Below are 15415 nucleotides of genomic sequence, written 5' to 3' on the forward strand. Positions count from 1 at the left end.
TTAATAACCCACCCCCCACCCTAGGCTGCACAGCTGTATTGAGGTGAGGGGTTTTAAAGACCAATTGTCTTTTTAACCAAACTGGAAAATAGTTGATAAAACCCAACACAGATACTGGTGTTCATATTAAGCTATCTTCAAAATAAAGTAACTTCTTACTTCTGGGACTATGAATTAATACAAAGTGCACCATTTGAGAAAGATGATTTGTGATAATATTTTACAATCAAAGAATCAAAGTAATTATCTGATCACATTTAATTCTTTTTTTAAAAAAATAGAGTAAGAGAGATATTTCAAAGCATCAAATGACCATTTGCTGACTACTCTGTGCTATCTCTTGATTTCTGACACCATCACCCACATTTTTATGGTTGAAGCAAAATAAAAAAGAGAAATCAAATCAATTTGTTTAAATTCTCTTGACTGGATCTCTTACTCCAGGCTCATTTACTTTTCAACACATTTAAGGACTGTGAAAGACTTTAAACAGAAGGTTTAAGAACACAGTCAAATTCCTTTGAAAACTATCCAGTTCTCTACAAAGAACACTTTGCTAAAATATATTTTTTGTCTTCATTTCCTATGGCATATAACAAGTCTTAAAATTTCTAAAGCTCTTGTGATTTTTAGCCTTTTTAGAAATTTAAGAAGCCAACAGACTCTTTAGAAAGTTAACTATGAATACAGATCTTTGAGAGCTCCCAATATTTATAAAATTTTAGGTTTAGATATTGTTGTTCCAAAACTTAATATATACTGTTGCCAATACAATTCAATTCTGTGTTAGAGAAAAGGAAAACAATAAAGAGGTTTTTAATAAAAGAGATAAGAAGGCTTGAGCAGTGCCAGTCTGAATTTTGCAAAACAAAGCAACAAAAACAGAACAGTGTGAAATTCCTTTTCTGAAAGAATATAACTGGATTTTATCTACAAATGTGATAAGTTAATATCACAACTAACTCTTGGCAGAATATTGTGCAGATAAGATTTAAATCCATAGACTAGGATTCAATATCTGAAAACAAGCAGGTAGACAAAGAAAATGGAGAGCAAAGAAAATTGACTTCTCTCACACTGGGATTCCAGGCAATCTTGTGCCTATAAAATATAATATATGCTAATATAATCATTCCATATATATTCTCTCGTCTTGTACTCCTTTCACTCATTAGCATGCTGATGAGAATCAAGGACCATTTATCAATCCACACTTAACTATCAGTTCTGTTACGAATTAACATTCAGGTTACTTCCAGTTTGGGGCTATTAAAAGCAATAACGTAATAAGCATTCTTATACTCGTCTCTTGGTGCACATGAACATCGTTATTCCTATTTTATACACTAAGGAATGACATTGCTGAGTCACAGAATTTGCATCTGTTCAAATCCACTAGATAATGCCAAACTGTTTTTCCAAAATAGTGTTGTCAATTCATGTTCTCTTAACAGTAAGTGAAAGCTCTTCACACTATACATTATTTGATATTATCAGAATTTTATCGTTGGTACTAACCTGTTGACTGTATAATAGATATCCATATACTTAGTACTATTTATTTGTAGTTTAATTAGTTTAAGATTGCAAGACCTTCCATATGTTTAGTGGCCTTTCTTGTAAAGTGTATAATCAAGACTTTTGCCCAGTTTTTGGTTAAGTCTTCTGATTTGTGGAAGAGAAGTTCTCTTGATACATCTGTGATATCAGCCCATTTTCTTTTTGTGTCTCTAACATTTACTCTACAGGGTCACTACCGAGGAAAGCTATTTAATGTGTCCAAGCTTATTAATCATTACATTTTTGGTCAACATTTTTTTTATTGCATATTAAAAAATCATTTTTCATTTCATTCATGAAAATATTCTCCTTTTTTACTTGCAAAATATTTATAATTTTCACTTTAATCCACCTGGACTGACCTTTGTATATGACCTCAAAAGATGTCAGATTCCTCTTTATTATATTGATAATTAAACACTATTATTAAACCATATATGATTTATTGAAGTCTTTTCTTCCAGTGATCTTCAGTGACTCCTTCTTTACATATAAAACACTGATCTGCCTCCAGGCTCTCTATTCTGTTCCACTGGGATATTTTTCTATTCTTGTTTCAATTCCAAACTGTCTTGACTACTAAAACTTTACATCAATCCTGATGTTTAGTAGGGCAAGTCTTCTACCTCATTCTTCAAGACGATCATTGCTATCCTTTGCCCTTTGCAATTCCTTTTAAATTTTAAAATCATTTTGTCAAGTTGCACAAAATAAATCTGTTGAAATATATAAATCAATTTGAAATATATATGTATCCAACAAATTGCAAAACTTGCTTAGTCTGATCTATCAATTCTTCTGAATTGTGATTATATCTGTAAAAATGTCAAATTTGTTCTTTATATTCATTTTGGCTAAGACCTCCAAAACAATGCTGAAGTGTAGTGGTGATAGTAGGTGTCTTTGTCTTGTCCTGGACTTCAGTAGTAAAACTTATCTTTCACCAAAGGGAAAGGTATTTGCTGTGGAGTTATTAAAATACCACTTGATTAAGGGCGTTCTTTCTGGTAGATTTATTAATTTTTAAATCACAAATCAATGCTGAATTTTGTCAGATGCCTCTTCTTTACTAGCTGGAATAATAATGATTATGCCTTAATCTGTTAAAGTGGTGGGTTACATATGCTATTTACTAATGTTCTTATGTTAAACTAGTATCATTCTCTAGGGATTAGTCCTACTTTGTGTTTATGTATTATCACTTTGCTACATCATTGTGTTTAGTTTGCTAGTAGTTTAAATTCATGTTCATAAGTGATACTTAAGCCAAAAATTTCCTTTCCCATGCTATCCTGAGAGTTATCAAAGATAAAACCACCACCTTAAGGGCCCTCCCTGGTGGCACAATGGGTTAAAGCACAGCACCATGAAGCTATCACAGCCACTGCAGCGTAAGTTTGATCCCTGGCCAGGGAGGTGACCCTCATGGCATGGCAGACCTCTCCTGTCTCACCTGTTGCTCCCCTCAGCAATATATTTCCGTAGATACACCTGTTCTGCTCCCCACTCTGTCTCTGGTGAATCCTCTCACCACCCCCCGACCCCGTGCTTCAGACCTGTACCTCAGTTCATGTATGCATACATAAATAAATCTTAAAAAAAAAAAAAGCAGCACCTTAAAATCAGTTTGGAAATAGTCTTTTTTATATTATCTCAGAGAGATAGTAAGCTTAAATGATTTATTCCTTGACTGTTTGGTAGAAATTACTAGAGGAGTTATTTGAACATCTACTTTTCTAGGGCTATAGGACTACTAAGTATTTGTTACCTTATTTCTGAAGAATGTATCTTCCCTGACATTTGTTGCTATATCAGTTTTACAGCATTGTGCTTTTGCCTTTACTTCTTTTGGGGTATTTGAAGCTTCAGTTGTTACATCCTCAATCTTACTCCTAATTTTCTCTGTCTCTCCAAAAGAGTTATATTACAACTCTTGTTGACATTTTTATAAATAAAACTTCTCAAACATCAATATTTCTGCAATGAAATATTGAAGTGTACAAATCTACTCCAAAAAACAAAGACAACAAGTAGCCTCCTGTCAGTTCAAGTCAGGTTCTTCCCAAATGAATTCAGTTCAGACCAGCTAAAGACCTTCAGGAAATTTAACTGTCCAAATCTTTGCCAATTTTTCATTTATAGGTATCTCCAAGTGTTAAACTTCTGGGGAGGGTTTCATATAAGTCTGGTCCCATTTTGTCTGTAACTACCCAGCCAGTACTACACTGTTCTCCTCCGGTATTCATACTCTGCTCACCAAAACTGGGTGAACTCTCTTAGAAAGAATATCCCTTTTTAATTGTCTTTGTTCATATAGATTGATTATGTCACTTTTTATTTTGGCTATCATTTTGTCAGGGTGTGGTGAGGGTGAGATCAATATCTATAATGAAGCCTCCATTCTTCACTCCAGGCCCTGCATTTAGTCTTCTGAAGACTTTATATCTTATTGCTTACATCAAAACCAATGCCTATTCGTCTTTAAAGAACCAGGAAACTTCCCTGCCTGGATCAGGAGCTGTTTCAGCTGGACTTTGTGGACTTACTGCTGCCACTCTCAGCATTACCCTTCAGTGCTGAGTCTCACACCTGGCTCAGAAACAAAAGGCTTTGTAACTTCTGTTTCCTGCTGTCCACCAACCAGAAGTAAAGCATTCCTTTTGGGGGTAGAGACTTGACTCCAGATGGAAATGAATCACATTTGTCAAAACTGCCTGCAAATGGAGGGATACAAAGAGAACCTCAATGCGGGGTGGAGGGTTTGGAAGGGGGTTAGGGGTGGTAGGAGAAAGACCCTGAGGAGAAGGGAATAGGGCAACTGAAAAAACAGGTCAGAAAGAAGAACTGACTTCTCAGAGAACAGCCTGTATGTACCTGACCAGCCCTTGTTTTCCTGATGCTCTCCTGAGAGTTAGGTAAGAGCAGATCAGCTGGGTGGTTGCCCAGTGTACCATCATTGGAAAGGTAACAAGGGGTTGCAAAGAATTATGGTTTGAGAAAAGAGTGGGATCTGCAGTAGGATCTCATAGAACACCAACAAGGAGGGTTCATTGGGTCACATACAAAGTTTTGTTTTACTGAGGAAGGTCTGGATATTTCTAGCAAGGGAGCAGGCTGAGGTTACCAGTCCTACCACCCCTCTCTGGTCCACTCTCATGCCCACCCTCTCCTCTTGAATAAATGCTTATGGTCATTCTCTTGATGGGACATCAAGTTATTTGCTTGTGTCCAGCCCTGTCATTTATCCCTTTGGACTGGACCAACACTGAGATTTTCCCATGGTCAATGCAGGTCTAAAGTTTTTTTCCTGTTCTTAAGAAAGAGAAACTTCTAAGCAGTTTCTCTAATTCCAGGGTTTGCTTAGCACCATCCTGCAAATTCTCTTAGCATTTGTGTGTCAAGTCTTTGTTGAGGTAGGGCCATGCTAGCAAAAGAAGCTCAAAGCTATATTTGTCAGCAAATCTTCTTCACTGTCATCTATGGAATCATGTGCTTTAGCAGGAAATACCAGAATGCTGAGTTAGCATAACACAGTCCATTCCCAGAGTTCTGCAAATGGATGAACTACTTTGAAAAACTTCCCTGCTGACTCTTTTCCTTCCATATAGTCAGGTTAGGTCTGTGTAGGAATAGCAGGAAAGCACTAAGACTCAGAGAACAGAGACTTGGGAAGCCAAGTCATGCTGAGTGGACTGTTGGTGGATACCAAGGAGATTTGATATGAAGGTAAAGACTTAATTAACACCCTTTCCTTGACATGATGCATTTTTTGGGTAATGGTCCAAAACTACAAAACTGCTTTCTTTTAAGTTATCCAGCTAAATGCAATGGTTGATGCTGTGTTGCAAAGTGAAACATTGATACTGGTTTAAAAATAGAAAAACATACAGTGTTTGTAAAGTTGGGGATTTTTTTACTTGTTGGCCTATTTTATTTTTATTTTTTACTTGTTGGCCTATTTTATTTTTATTTTCAGAGTTATTTTTTCATTTACCTATGCCCCATTATTACTATGTACTTCTCAATAAAGGTGCGCTGTCCAAAATAATGAGAATGTATTGAAAATCTGCACAGCTATTGCTGCTAAATTGTTTTGAATTGATAGCACCAAAACAAGACTTTACTTTCTGTGAGTATATTTCCATCTGCTAAGATCTAGAGTTTTTGAAGGCATAGGTGTTGAGTAAGAATCAATTCTCTTTCCAAACTTCCAGAGAACTCTTAATTGCATGTGGCTTATTCAGCACAATTTATTATCATGCACTTTTCACTTGCCTGGATGCAAGTTTTTTAATCTTTCCTCATAAACCCAAGAAATGAAAGTAATAACTATATTCCTCTTCTGCAATGATTTTCATTCTATGAAATCAGAATCTCAACTTGCCAAACAACTTATGACTCTAAAGCCTATCCTATAACAATGCTTTCAATTGTACATTATCTCTGCTGAAGAGAAAATTTGTCTTTATATCATGAGTATGATAAGTCAACTGTTGTCATTTTGACAACACCAACCTTAGTCATCCAGAGAAGCTTAGGAACATGTTAAAAGTTCAGTGCTGTCACTTCAAGACAGGGATCACTTGGTACAAATGTTTTGTCAATAGAACTCAGAAACGGCATTACAGAGGCTGGTTTTGAGTGCGAGTGGATCATCCACATGACTGAGGATGTGGTTACAGTAGTTCTTTCAAGACCATCAGCTTTGTAGAATGTAACATTTCAAGAAGGCTGTCTTGGAGGAAAAAAATTTAATTCTCCTAGAATTCTCCCATCTAGAGAAAAACACTAATCACTGTCATCTTCTTCATTGTTCAGGAGAGGAAATGGACTGAAAAAGAAGGAAACAACTGACTCAAGGGCACACAGCTGCTTTATGATGTGGCTGGACTCAAACCCAGTGCCTTGCCCTCTCCACCCAGCTTTACTCCATGAGGCAAGTTTACCAGCTAGTTCAGATATACATAATGGTGATCTAAAGAATACCTAGTCGATTCTTATTTCATTTTTTAAAAGTTATATATTTTCTGAGTCTTTGCACATTTGCACTATCAATTCATGAAGGGTAATTTTGTTTCTGAGCTGCAACCAGAGCTCCCTCTAATGGTTGTTTATTTAGACAGCAAATTCTTGGAAAAATAAAAATCTGCCTTTTGTTTGTTTGTTTTTTTAGACTTGAGTCTTTATTATTATTTATTTAATGAATTCCTATTTCCCTTGGTAACTAGAATATTTACATTCTATTCAGTCTATAACTTCTCAAAGAGTATGATATTCCACCGCTGAAAATTGTTCAGTCACAGACTCAATTGATTTATCACTGAGTGGGAGGAAGGGCTAGCATTTGTGCAGGATGATTCTAGGTTCCCTGATTCGTATTGAATTCCTACCTCAGTCTTGGCAAAACACTGAAACAAATTGATAAATGCTGATGACTAAACACATTCTCTTCATAACCCAGCAAGTTGTCAACTGACAATGAATTCAATTGGCAAGTAGCAATATGAATTATCTTAATTTTTTTCTTCAATTTGATATAAACTTGCTACACACTTTTGACTGGCAATGATATGTCATTTAAGCTTTCTTAGGACCATTCAGGATAACACTGAGGAATATCATGTTCTGTTTTTCAACCCAATCTTACTCTCTCCAACTATTTGTCTTGGAGATTATTCAATAGCAACAAACAAAATTTCCATTCATTTTCAACTATACATTATTCCATTATGTGAATGTCTAATAAGCAGAGAGTTTCTATTAATGAAATTCAAGTCAAGAAATCTTTATTCAAGTCTGAAGGTAGAATGAAATACATTAGTCATGAATGACATTTAAAGACAAAGTAGAAAGACTGAGTAGCACAAAACATTTATAAATAGAGTGGTTTTTATTTGCTCTGTCTTCATGAGAACATAAGGAGAATCCCAAGCAAGCCGAGACGCCATCCTTGCATTTCTAGATGAGCACATTGCCAAAGCTCTCTTTTCTTTGTCCTCCCTTTATCCCACTCACTTTCCACCCAAAACCCCCAACATATGTCCCAGCAGGACTGCTCTACTACCCGTTTTGGGCAAAGTGGTTTCTCTTCTGGTTGCATATATTTGGGGTCATCTTAGCCTTTGCCTGTGGCAAATCTGTTGTTGGTTTTCTTCCAATTTTGTTTGAACTGTTATTATGTGTCTAAGATAAAGGTTTTGCAAAGAACCACCTGTTATGTCCTTTTTTCACTTATTTTATTGTACGTTTAGTTCTTGTAGACATCAGCTGCCATAATATTAACCTGTTTCCCACTTGATTTTCATACTTTTGTTTGTGATTAGTGAAAATATGTTTTTTCTTCACCAGTTTATGTCCAGATTTACCCTTTATCATTCTATTTTCTGTTCCTTCACTTATTTCCTAGTCTTTCCTAAATTTAAAATTTTGCTAGAAAGAGTTTTGTTAATTTACATTTTATGGTATATTTCCTTTTGTTTGTTTCTTCTTTTACTTTTCAATTATCTTTAACAGTCTGTGTCACCAACACGCCATTTTTTTTTTCCATTCCATAGTGCGCATTCAATTTTCTATCCACTAGTGTCCATTTACCATCCTGTGACACTGATTGGTGAGATTTCTCCCCTTGTGGTGAGGTTTCCTGCAGGCAGGCTTGCTTCTGACTTGCCATCTGAGATGCTACCATGTGACAATAAAAATAGTATAGAAAGAGGACATAGCTCCCCTGCCTATGCAAAGGGAACTGGTGTTGGACAAATGACCTTATGTCACAAAGTATAACTTTCAATGGTTGCCGTGTCCTGGCTAATTGATAAAACGCAGCATGATCTTCAGAGGATGTCTCCACCCGCTGTGCACCTTCTGCTAGCAATTCTTAGGAATGATTGTCATTTACTCCTGGGGAGATCAAAGAAACAGCTCTTCAAAGGCATCCATCCCCAGATGATCGCCAGCATCACGAGAAGTCCTGACTCTCTCCAATAAGCTTGCACCCTTCCTAGTAGATAAACCACATTACACAGAGATCTTCGGAATATTGCTAACATCCCCTTATATTCCTACTATGGTGGTCTGTTAGAGGTCCATCTCTTTAGACAAAAATATAGCAACTTGCATTTTCAAATCATTTGGACTAACCAATAGATAGGTCTTCCCTAGCTCTTACTTAAAAGTTCACATTGTGGACCCTCCCGGGTGGTGCAGCAGGTTAAAGCACAGCACTACGAAGCTAGCCACAGCCACTTCAGCACAAGTTCAATCCCTGCCAGGGAGATGACCCCCATGGCGCAGCAGACCTCTTCTGTCTTGCCCACTGCCCCCCTCAGCAGTGTACTTCATCGATCTGCCTGTTCTGCTCCTCACTTTGTCTCTGGGGAATCTTCTCACCCCCTGCACCTCTGGCTAGTACCCTAGTACTGCATGCACAAATACATAAATCTTTAAAGAAGAAAAATGCTCACATTATGCCATTTGCATTTTACACATGCCTACATTAATACCTGTTTTCACTAACTGGTAGAAACCCAAGCAGCATTTTACTTTTGTGACAAAAAGCAAGAAGTAAAACTATCATCAGCATTTGTTTTGCAGCAGCTACTCTGGGGTAGCCGCTACCCCCAGGCAGCCAGCGTGGGCCAGACAAGCTCCTCCCCGGAAGTACTTTTCAACTGTCTGTGTATTTATCATATCGTTCCTGCCTCTACTGTACGTGAGTATACTTTTAGGTTTCTTGTGTGTTATTTAGCATGATTTGGTAGGTTGATTTTGGGGACCGGGAATGCTTGAAAGATTTTCAAATCAATGAATGGTACTTGTTTCTTTACTTTCTGTCAGGTTGGCTTATGGAAAAAAGTTCACAGGAACACATAGGAAAGTGCTCACAAGACCACCTCACCTTCAAATAGCAGAGACACCTATACACCCTTTTCAGTAAACCATTTGAGAAATCAGGTGTTTTATCGGGCAATTTTGTTTTATATTTTCTTTTGTATTTTTATGGACTGAAGATTCTCTGATGCCCTCATGCCATCTTACTTTCTTTCAACATTAGAATTCCCAAACTGATTCTGATTATTTCCCCCTGACCAAGGGTATTTGTTCCCATGATTGGAAAACAGTTTTAGAAGTCACAAGTAGTAGTTCTACAAATAGGCTTATTCCACATGCTTATTGGAATATAACAGGATTGCAGCAAAAATATCCATCTGCACAAATCACTATGGAAGAAGAATAGACAAAGCCTAGTACTTAAAAAATGTCTATGAATTCTGATTTGTATTTCCAACTAACCTCTACCTTTTTAAAATTTCACATAAACATCAATTCGTTTTGAATATAGGTATATTCCATGCCATATTTAGTAAATACTTATACTAAAAAAAGTTCATTATTTATTTTCCTTGATTGTATTTCTTTTCTTGTAATTCACCTCTATTTTAATGAGCTTTTTTCTTTCCTTATTCTAATAGAATAGCTTATTGATCCACTTTTTAAATTTTTGAACATTTTTTCTGGTTTTCTTTTAATGTTAATGAAAATAGACATATATATTATTTTATACTACATTATACTACGGGACTGTATTTCACTGTTGCCCCCCAAAAATCAGAAGGTTGCCCATCTTTTCCTCTACCTTGACCTTCAACTCAGCTGGCTTCACAGTATGCAGCTCCCATGGATTCTTCCATCAGCATCCTCTTAGCTCTGCATCTGGAAGGAAAACCCTGCCTCCCTCTAGGGGAATATCAAAGAAACTAAGAATTTAGTACACTCAGTGTGATACATAGATACTTCTTCGCCACAATAATAATAATTAAAAATAATAATGATAATAAAATGTGTAACATAGAAAAATCCTTTATCAAAGTGTCCAGAGAAATCTGTCAACTTGCTCCACTTGAGCTCCTCAGTTTGAATTTAGTTTATTTCCCCTTGGTATACTTTTATTCTCTAGAATCATTTTAAATTCTGAAGTAGCATTTTTACTTAAAAAAAAAATTAGTTTCACACAAGCCAACGGACCCATGCAGTAGTGTGTTCCTTACTCACAAGAGTCAACTACGCACATCCCCTAATTCTGCTTTCAGAGATGTCAGGTGCAGAGCTTGAAATTGGCTGTAGTGCAAGCTTTTACACCCTGAGGACTGGCAAACACTATGAATCAGGATTTCCAGAGAGCCAGTTGTTAAGTATTTTCCAGGACAACTGGGTATACACCTCAGTCTTTCTAATACCCATCACAACATCAGGTATAAAGATCGATTGAGATCTAGAATTATCAGAGTAATGTACCGGTTGTGAAGGTTGAGAAGCCCCACTTTAGAAGCTTATATAACATCTTTTGGGGGTTTCGTATAATTTCTGCAACAGTCAGAGTAATGTTCCCCAGAATCAAGCCTTCAAAGTATGCAAGTGAATTAACGCACATTTTCATTAGGATCGCCAAGGCACATTATACTTAGTCACCCGCAAGCTTCAAGTAATTCCCAGATATTCTTGATCCATTCCCAGAAGGTTTTATTTCCACAACAGACAAACAGGCAATTCAGTCATTTCTAGTTATTAACATTTCTGTGCTACTACCCAAAGTTTTTACATGAATTAACACATATTATGTTATCGCCTCTCCAATTCTGCACTCTGTAGTAACTGAGCATCTTCTGGATTCCTTGGAGAGAGCCCACAAGCTTTGAGGATGGGTCTGACTTGGACAAAATCTAAAGATGATTGAGGGATGTGAAGTTTCCCTGGGGGGCTTAGTGGGGCCCCCCGCTAATTGCTCTTCCTGGTGGCCCTGGTGTGCCCCTTGCTGTTATTCCCAGGAGCATAATGACCTCACCTGTCTCACTGCTGGAAACTGTGGTCAAGATTCTCACTCTGTTGTTCATTTAGCACCTGAATATAGGCAGGAGAAACATTTCTACCTTAGGCTCTGTGTAGTTCAATGCCCCTGCCTTTTTATTGCCACTTCCGCAGCGAGCCATGGCTTCCGCAGGCGGAGAAACAGGGACCCTCTGACCTCACCCTGCTAGCTGCCTTGGTGGCGAGAGGGCTGGGCCTGAGGTGTCCTGAGCTACATCTCATTGGCTCTACCGCTCTTGCTCCCTGCTCTCTGGTTTCCCCTCCCACCCCAGGACATCCTCCTGCCTTGCATCCCTGTTCTCACTTGTCCTGAAAGTTGGCCAGTTAAGGACACAGGGTTGTGTCATAGGTGGTGCTTCAAGCACCTGCCTGTGCTAGGCAGCCCCAGCTCCCAGCACACGTCTGCTCCAGACACCCTCTCTCTCCTTTGCTCTCAGTTCCCTCCACCTCTGAATACTGTCCATCTTACATCCTCCACATTCTGCAACATTCTGTTATCTTCTGTTTTCCTGCCTATCACTAAAAGAAGGTTGGGAGGGAGGGGTGTACACTAACTCATCCCCCAAAATTTTCCCCCTGTCAGAAACCAGCAAAGCTGACTCTGAGCAGGTGTTTTGTTTCATAAGATTTGTAACTTTGGAGGGGCCCGGGGCTGATCACTGGTCTCCCACTTCTCTCTCCAAACACAATTGTGTCTGACTAATATGGTTAACCATTTCTATAAAGTTTTTAATTTCTGGCGTGTCTTCAAACCAGCAATTATTTCAAATCTTTTCAATTTCCAAAAAAATAGATAGTTGTTGGATAGCCCTTTATTTTATAGTCATTTTGAAAACTTGCATTACAGGGAGCGTGTGAGAGCTTATGGTTTCTGCTTATCGGGCAATTAGAGGATGGTGAGTTGTTAAAATTTATGCAGAGTATCATATTGCAATTATCATCTACTATTCACTTTTTATATTCCTCATTTTGTTTTCCAAATTTATCTATCTGTTGTAGGTGTATCTGATTCATTTGTTTTAATTGTTATTTAGAACTTGATTCATGAATATTTCACTATTGATTCACTTTCCTATTGGCAGACATTATGACAAACATCTTTCTATTTCTATTTCTGATGGAAAACAACACTTCACTGAACAGATTTATGTGACTCTCCTTTGTCTATAAACGCAAGGTTTCTCTAGGCTGGGTGCCTAAAATTACAATTGTTTAATCATCAATTATACAATATGCTGCTTTGCTAGTATCCCTGGTGGTGTCGTATAGTTTATAAATTCTCATTGGAGGCTTATGGGAGTTTTCCCTATATTCTTGCTGATAATTTTGAATTTTCGACACTCTGCTGGTTGTACAATATCCCTGAGGAAAGATATATGTCTTCAGATTGAAGAGACTTGAGTCCTAAACAAAATAAATTTTAAAAAATCATACTTAGTGACACCACAGTGAAACTTCAGAACGCCAAAGACAAACAGAAAAAAAATCATAAAAGCAGCCAAAGAGAAAATATAATTTACTTACAATGGAGGGACACGGAGACAGAAAGCAGATTTCTCCTTGGCAATGACAGAGGTCAGAAGACAATGGGGTGGTGTCTTCACAGCACTGCTGGGGGTAAGAAACCGTGAAACTGAAGTTGGATTTTATTTTCCCAGGGGTTAGTTCTATGCATTCTGGGTTGACCTCCCATACCTTCTTCAGAAGTAGATACTGAAAGGGATGGGCCTGGTCTAAAGCTGAGTAAACCCGACAACTTCATGCCCTCTGGTCACACAATTCGTCCAAAGAGTGAGCATGTGAGCAAAGAAAGAAAGAGTTCTAAAAGCAGCCAGTCTGTCCTCTTCACGCACTGGAGATGCAGGCTCTTTCTCTTGTCCACTAGCTCGTGAGGGCCTGACAGGACTCTTTCCAGAAATAGAGACAGAGAGAGAGAATCTAAGAGGTTCTAGTCAGTGTTCATCTGTTCAATGAACAAAGGTGTGGGAGTGGTGGGGCCAGGGCAAGTGAGGTGTCTAGACTGGAAAGGTTTAGCCCAACCACCGTGAGAGATGAGAGGCAGAAAAAGCAATTATTGGATGAAAGCATGGGCCACCAGGATGAGCTTTGATAGGCACCAGCTGTCAACAACTCCGCAGTTCAGGAAACTGAGCAATTCCATTTGTATCCACACCCTCCCCCCCCCCAACACGCACAGGCACAGGAGCCATATGGATCTGACTGTCCTGTGGTGTATATCTTATGTTCTTTTTATTCAAACTAAAAACAGCATAGTTCATTTAAATCACAGAATTCCAGACTGTGTGAGAACATCACTATATATCATTGTTCTAAATCAGTTATCTCCCAGTGGGAGTCTAAGAGGTTCAGAAAACAGAGCTGCCTTAAGAAGTGGCTTGATAGAGCTTTGTAAGGTGATATATGTGCACTAAAGCTTTTTCATTTTCACAACAAATTTGATTTCATAAGCCGGAAGAAGGGGGAATAGAAAGACACGCCAGTCCAACCTGCTCTACTCTGGTAAGGAACAGCACAACATTCGCCCCTACCATGAGCCCTGTACCTCCACCTCACCTATCTGCAGATGATTCTGAGAGAAGGGAGGGCGCCTTTCTACCCCAGAGCTCAGGGAGAAGCAGAAGAAGCAAATAGAAGAGAATCTCTGTCTCTCTCTCTCACTCGCTTACACACAACCTTACACACACACACACACACAGTGCTAAATGTTCCCAGATCTGTACTGAACTCCTACGATTCCCTTATTAGGACCCCAAGAGCTCACTGAAGGGAAACTTACACCAGAAGAAAAACGAAGGCTCACATGAAAAACTGGGTTTTCATGGCTAAGGACTGGAGATAATGCAAGTAGCAGCAAATGAAAACTAGAAATGGAAGCAAACTACAGGAGTAGATCCAGCAGTGACATTGCCGTCCTAACACAGGCGAGCTTGTCTACGAGGTACAGGGACACCTTGGCACCTGATGTGAGGGAAGTCAGCAAAACTGGGATTTGAGACATGGAGCCAGAGTGCACCTGGCTGGGGTTCAGCATCCCCTCTCCGGGGCCATTCTTGGTCACCCGTCCAAGAGACCCACTTGAGTCCAAGTGGTGCTGGTCCGGGCTGAATCTCAACGGTGGCTACAGAGCTAGAGAAGGCCGTGAAGAGATGGTGTAAAGCCCAGGAAATAAAAATACCTATTAATAAAAGACATTAGTAGCACTACTAGAAATCTAAAAACTGAGATTTTTGTGAATTTCAATTAAAAAAATCATGTGATGAGGAAAAGAGAAGAAAGGAAGACAGGAGCTGGAAGAAGAGGAAGGAAGGATGCTGGAGAGCCTGGGTCTGTCCTCAGCTGCCCTCCTCTCCGAAGGAGGTGGTGAGCAAATCAGGCAAGCTCTAAGTCTCAGAGAGAACTGGGAGCTTAGAAAAAATAGTGGCGTTGAACTCCTGAATAAACTTGCCTTCCTTTAGAACCGCTCAATCTTGATATTTGCACCGAGAGAAAAATCACAGGGAAGAAAGTAGATGGGATCATTTTAAAAAGAGTTAGCATGCCTTTTGCAGCAACATGGATGGAGCTGGAAGGGATCATGCTTAGCAAAATAACCCACAAAGGGGCTATCCCTGGTGGTGTAATGGGTTAAAGCACGGCATTATGAAGCTCTCCAAAACCACTGCAGCACGAGTTCAATCCCCGGCCAGGAAGCTGACTCGCGTGACGAGGCAGACCTCTCCTGACCCGCCTGCTGCTCCCCTCAGCAGTGTACTTTGTCAATCTGCCTGTTCGATTCTCCACTTTCTCTCTGATGAATCTTCTCACACACCACACCTCTAGCCTGTACCCCTGTTCTGTAAGCATAAATAAAATCTTTTAAAAAAAACCCACAAAGAAAAAGAAAAATACTAGATAGTTTCACTCATAAAGGACTGGGGGTGGGTGGATAATAATAATGAACAACTATATACCAGAGACATTTCATGGAGGTGGA

At 38.8% G+C, this 15415-nt stretch overlaps 1 protein-coding gene across 2 annotated transcripts in view; it reads right to left on the minus strand.

Moving 5' to 3' along the window:
* Positions 1 to 11052: 11052 nt before the first annotated feature.
* Positions 11053 to 15415, minus strand: part of MOBP (myelin-associated oligodendrocyte basic protein) — a 38301-nt gene continuing 33938 nt past the window's right edge. The window contains exons 5-6 of one of the 2 annotated variants that reach the window (XR_001145050.1): positions 12946 to 13029; positions 11053 to 12825 (exon numbers count right to left, since the gene is read on the minus strand). The gene's annotated coding sequence lies outside the window, so the exon portion shown is untranslated. Of the gene's footprint in view, positions 12826 to 12945; positions 13033 to 15415 lie in introns of both variants that reach the window. The other variant, XR_001145049.1, reaches the window with a different exon arrangement.

The sequence above is a fragment of the Condylura cristata genome, unplaced genomic scaffold, assembly GCF_000260355.1.
Source record: "Condylura cristata isolate star-nosed mole 26May11 unplaced genomic scaffold, ConCri1.0 scaffold00004, whole genome shotgun sequence".
In the NCBI taxonomy this organism is placed as follows: Eukaryota; Metazoa; Chordata; class Mammalia; order Eulipotyphla; family Talpidae; genus Condylura; species Condylura cristata.